Source organism: Petaurus breviceps, unplaced genomic scaffold, assembly GCF_028583685.1.
Source record: "Petaurus breviceps papuanus isolate PSGF00001 unplaced genomic scaffold, PetGlider_PUasm1.0 90977, whole genome shotgun sequence".
Lineage (NCBI taxonomy): Eukaryota > Metazoa > Chordata > Mammalia > Diprotodontia > Petauridae > Petaurus > Petaurus breviceps.
This window is the reverse complement of record NW_027187391.1, coordinates 26,504,465-26,510,270: the sequence shown is the minus strand read 5'-3', so window position 1 is coordinate 26,510,270 and position 5,806 is coordinate 26,504,465. Positions and strand designations below refer to the sequence as shown.

At 43.2% G+C, this 5,806-nt stretch overlaps 1 protein-coding gene across 3 annotated transcripts in view; it reads left to right on the top strand.

Annotated features, from left to right (window-relative positions):
* The first annotated feature begins 4,926 nt into the window (after positions 1–4,926).
* The window catches only part of PKIB (cAMP-dependent protein kinase inhibitor beta), a 124,638-nt gene continuing 123,758 nt past the window's right edge, over positions 4,927–5,806 (top strand). The window contains exon 1 of one of the 3 annotated variants that reach the window (XM_069076936.1): positions 4,927–5,105. The gene's annotated coding sequence lies outside the window, so the exon portion shown is untranslated. The remainder of the gene's footprint in view (positions 5,106–5,806) is intronic. The other 2 variants (XM_069076934.1, XM_069076938.1) reach the window with 2 other exon arrangements.

The following is a 5,806-nucleotide window of genomic DNA, read 5'->3' as shown; positions in this document are numbered from 1 at the left end:
GGGTGCTGACCTCTTTCCCCTGAGCTAGGTAAACGATACATGTTTGACTGATTAAAGTAAGCTTGTTAACACATTTTGAGTTGCTTTCCTTTATCAAAGCAGATCCAAGAACCTGTGGTGGCATCAACCCTGGGGATGCTGGGGTGCTTGCCGCTACAGTGCTATAGGGAAATCAACAAAGATGAGTGAGGAATGAGAAAAGTCTATGGGATTTGGCAATTAAGAGATCATAGGTAACTTGAGAAAGAAAAGCTTCTTTTGGTGGAGTTGTGAACTAATCCAACCATTATGGAGAGCAATTTGGAAATATGCCCAAAGGGCTATAAAAATGTGCATGACCTTTGACCCAGCAATACCACTTCTAGGGCTGTATTCCAAAGAGGTCATACAAGTACAAAATTATTTCTGGTGACTAAGAACTGGAAATTGAGGGAATGGCTGAACAAGTTGTGGTATATGAATGGAATGGATTACTATTGTGCTATAAGAAACAATGAACACGTAGACTTCAGAAAAATCTGGAAAGACATATGAGTGAAGTGAGCAGAACCAGGAGAACATTGTACATAGTAACAACCACAGTGTGAGATGACTAACTTTGATAGATTTAGGCCCCCTCAGTAATGCAAGGACCCAAAACAAGTCCAAAGGACTCATGAAAGAAAATACCGTCCACATCCAGAGAAAGAACTATGGAGTCTGAATGCAGAGTGAGGCTGACTATTTTCTTGTTTTGTTTTGTTTTTTTCTTTCTCATGGTTCCTCCCACTTGTTCTAATTCTTTTATACAACATGACTAATGTGAAAATATGTTTAATAAGAATGTATATGTAGAGCCTATATCAGATTGCATGCCATTGTTATGGGAATGGGAATTTAAGATCTTGTTTGTATTCTCTGAAGTTTGGGGTGCTGACCTTTTTCCCCTGAACTAGGTAAATGACATATGTCTGATTAAAGCAAGATTGTTAACACATTTTGAATTGCTTTCCTTTAGAAATGCAGATCTAAGAACCTGTGTTGGCAGCCACCCTGGGGATGCTGGGGTGCTTGCTCCCACAGCCATCTTGGGGAGGGGGAGAAAATTTAAACTTATGGAAGTGAATAAATTAACTTTAAAAATAAAAAAAAAGAAAAGTTTCAATTAAAAGATGAGGTTGGAAGTCAGATTACAAAGGTTAAAAAAGTAACCAAAAGCCTGGAAAATGGAAGAAATCAATTTAGACAGATTTTCTAATAGTTTAGCTATGAAAAAGAGGAGAAATATAGGACAGTAGATTGAAGGATGATAGGCTCAAAAATAGTAACATACATCTAGGAGTTTTTTCCCAACTCAGTATTCATTGGTTATAAGAGGGGTTACCAAGGTGCAACCTCTTTCCCAGGTTCTAAAGTACTCTGCAGATCTAAACTCCTAAACTATATATAGTTCATGGGCTCCTACTGGTGTACTTACTTTTAATAGTTATTAGACACAAGTCGCTCAGAGCAAAGACGTTTACTAAGATAGCATAATAAAAACAGTAGCTACAAAAAAGCATAACTCCTATACATATGGGACTTCTCCCACAAATACAGTATCAATGAGAAACATGAACACATAGAGGTCACCATTAGTGAGGAACACAATTAGGGAACCTATGGTGGCCAAAGCAACTCTTGCCAATGGTACTGCAGAGTCCTGATGTACTTTATCTTCTTGTGGTGGCTCTGCTATGCCTGTTGAGTCTCAGCTGCCAGGGATAAAATTATTTACTTGGATTCATAACTGACTCTGTCTCTGTCTCTTTCTCTCCTTCCAAGGGTAATACTCCTTCAAGCTATTTCCACTGATTTTCTCTGCTTCCTGGAAGGGGCAGTGTTTCCTCCTGGGAGAGTAACTCCATTGTAAGACCCCATAATTGATAAAGAGAGGGGCAGGAGAAAGAAATTCTCTGCTTCTCATCTCTGATACTGCCCTTTGATTGAGGACTAAGGAGAAACTTATAATTTTTTAAAATGATATTTTCCCCTAATTACATGTAAAGACAATTTTTATCAATCATTAAAAAAAAATAGGGAGTGTGGGAAGCAAGGTCAGAATCAGAGCAGATCAAAGTTCCTGGCAGATCCGAGTGTGACCAGCCTGGGTGTAGCCCATGCATTTCCAGCCTGGGAGAGATAGGTAGACCCAGTGGAAAAAAAAAATAAATTCTCAGTCTCTTCTTCCCCTCCCTCATACCCAAGGAAGGAGGTGAATCTACCATTTTAAATTATTTAATTCATGCATTTCTTTAGTACACCGAAGTTCTTTGCCCATAATAAATATCAGTTCGATTAACTCGGGTTAACACACAAAAAAACACTGGAGAGAGAGGTCATGTTCTTAAAAAACAAAATGCCCTTTGAGGCTTTAGAAAAACGAACAATTTGGGCAAGGCAGTCTTTAGCAGCTATTGTTACCAAAAGTTCTCGCTAGGTAACATTTTCAGCTTTCACACTTCGACTTTGACCCTCAAAAGAAATGATAGCTCCCATTTAGAGAGAGATCGTAGTTTACAAAGCCCTTCCTGACAGCACTCCTGTAAGAGAGAGATGGCAAGCATTATCATGATCAAACATAGGCACAGAAAGTTAAAATACCTTGTCCAAGACCACAAATCTGGCACATATTGTTAGAGCTCAGATCCCAAGCCAGGGCTTCTGCCTTCAAACCCAGTGCTCTTCGGACTACTTCACGCATATGTGTTTGGTAGCCTAGTTTATTATTACATTGGTCCTGGACAATTAACTCATACATTTGAAATGCAAAAGGTGATTACTTTCTTGTAAGAAAATAGTTCTACAAGTAAACAGATAACTCAAATTGGGTCTATGTACCCATGAACTGCTAGATGGATAGTTGAGATGCCTTAGATCCAACCAAGCTACTCCTACTTTCACATGTCTGTACTCTGCCAGACAAGTGGGTCTTCCTTGAGTGTGACCTTTGATATTTGACAGAGACAAAATCAGTTTTAAGGCTGCTCATTCTCTCTACTTCTTTAGTCCCCCTTCCTCTACCAATCCTCCAGCCCAGCCCTCCATGGATTACCATGGAGAAAGCAACAGATGGCAATCTATTTTTCATAAAATTTGCACAGGAGCATAAGGCTTGAATGAGTGGTATACCTGGAAATACAGAAAAATCTGTTACTTTCATCATTTGTGCTTGGCACTGATATTAATGAACTCTTTTAACTTTGGATGCTAATAGTGGATTTTTCTAAAGAAAAACTTAACAATTGATATGAGTAAAGACTAATTAGATATACCCCAAAGCAGAATGGAATCCCTAGGGAGGTACTGGGTTACCCATCAATAGAAGTCTTCAAACAAAGGGTTCTTGGCATCTTCTTATTCAGATGTGATTTGAATTAAATGACTTCTGAGGTCTCTTTTCTTTCTGAGATTTTGTAACTTTGTGAAGGCTGAGGATAGAAGTAGGTAGAGGAAGGGCACATAATTAAGGGATCCCTAATTTCTCTACTATTTTATGGTTTACAAAGTGCTTCACTCTCAACCTTATGAGGTTGATAACAAGAAGTTTACAGATGAGAAAGCTGAGGCTCAGAATGGCTAAATGACATTCACAATGGCTAAGTTAATAAATGTCTGTACCAAGAACTGAAGCTCAGGGTCTTTTGATTTCAAGTCCAGAGCTCCCAAAGGCTATTTCCATAACAGATTTGTGCTGAGAAGGAATGTGGGCCTTGATAACGTCTGTTCAATGAAATTACTTAGAATCTCTAGGTAATGAAAGAACAAACATTTAGTAAGCTGCCTACTGTGTGCAGCTAGGTGCCACAGTGGTTAGAGTGTTGAGTCAGGAAAACTCTTGAATTCAAATCTGTCCTCAGACACTTACTAGCTGTGTGACCCTGGCACTAAACCGCGTTTGCCTTAATTTTCCCCATCTGTAAAAGGAGCTGGAGAAGGAAATGGCAAAACACTAGTATCCTTGCCAAGAAAACTCCAAAAGATGTCAGGAAGAACCTACATGACCAACGACATTATGTGCGAGGCAGTGTGCCAAATGCCTTACAAATATTACCTCATTTGAACGTGTCAAGGAGGAATGGACAGTCACACACTGTCCCTCTATGAGCAAAAGTCAAATCCCCTCCCCCTTCTACAACCCAGTTCAGGCTAACCTTACCTATAGGGTGGGTGGGGGGGGGGGCATCTTTCTCAAGAGGGTCGAAGTTATATTGAATTCTATGTCCAATGTACAAAAACTTTAGTGAAACATCTTCGAGATAGACAAAATTTGCAAATAAAATAAGACCACCCTGATTTCCTGTATATTTGAGAGAACTGCCCTGTAATGTGAATATCTCTAAGCCAGGTTAGACTGAAAGACGGCTCTTTTGATTCCTCAGTTTCCCCAAGCAACTTGATGCGTGTTATTGTTAGTTACTGCTACATGTGCATTTATCTATACATTCTATCTAATCATCTAATATACACATCACATCACATCACACACACACACACACACACACACACACACACTCAGGGGACCTGCTTCTGTCTCTGTCACTCTGTCTCTGTCTCTCTCTCTTTCAGCCTCTCCCATTAGCCAGAGTCTGGGGGAAGGGCACCTTCAAGCTGTCAAGTCACGTAGATCACAATACTCAGAAAAACAGCGGGGACAGGTCTTTCGATAACCACCTGTAATTAAAGATGGTTTTTTTAACGTATTAAGCTGTAACACTGTTCCCTGAAAGTTAGATCAAGCTCCTCCCTCCCATCTGGACCTCCACCTGGGGTGGCCGGGGTAGTGGTTGGCTCTCCAAGGAAGCCTGGGCAGAAGAGGGAGGGGGAGTGGTCCAACTCCTTCCCTCCCTCTCTTCCTCCTCCCCTTCTCCGTCTTCCCTCCCTCCAACTCTCCGCCTCTCCGGCTTCTCTCGCCACCACCGCCCTCCCGCCCAGCCTCTTCTCTCATTGCTAACCGCATCCCTCCAGACTGTAGGCGAGAGCACGAGCTGGAGAGCTCAGTGAGCAGCGCGAGGGCCACCGGCTGACCAAGAGGCAGGGAAACCAGAGCTAGCCGTGGGAGCTCCAGGAGACACTACGCACAGCTGGTAAGTATTTGGGTTGGATGGAGGGTACAAGGAACAGGTTACCCCAGGGGCAGAAATGCCCTCCGAGACAGGACTGGAGAAGATTGAAGAAGTGAAGGTGTGGTAAAGAAAACTTTCCCATTTTGCTGGTCTGGCAGTTTAAAACTTGCTTCTGAGGAGAAATCAAACCCTGTGCCTTTTTTTTTTTCTCCTCCATCCCCTTCCCTCCCTCCGATTGACGGCTCTTCCTCCCCACGGGGTTCCTTGGGCTGGGGTCTTGGAGTGGTCCCGGCGCTAGCACCGGGTTCCAGATAGTTCCTTCTCCTCCTGGGCTCGAAGTACTGGGGGCCGAGACCCAGACAGGCGCATCCTGGGGCTCTCTATACCTGACTCGGTCGAAGAGGAGGGGACAGTGGAGCCTGGTGGCCAGAGATGCAGCAAGGAGAGAGCGGGCATCCGAGCTGGCAGAGCTTGCCCGGGACATCTCCTCTGACAATGCCGCACCTGGCAGGCGGGCAGAAGGAGCTGGGGTCGGGTGCCGCAGCTGGTAACCTCACTAGTTACCCCAGCTGGTGCCCGTGGGATTGAGGGTGGTGTGGCGAGGACCCCAGTTTTGGGTAGAGTGGCGGCAGCCCCCTGCCCTATAGCCGCGGGACCTCTTGCTCCTTTAACCCGAGTACTGAATGGAGAACCAAGGCAGTATTTTTGAGAAATTAAACCTT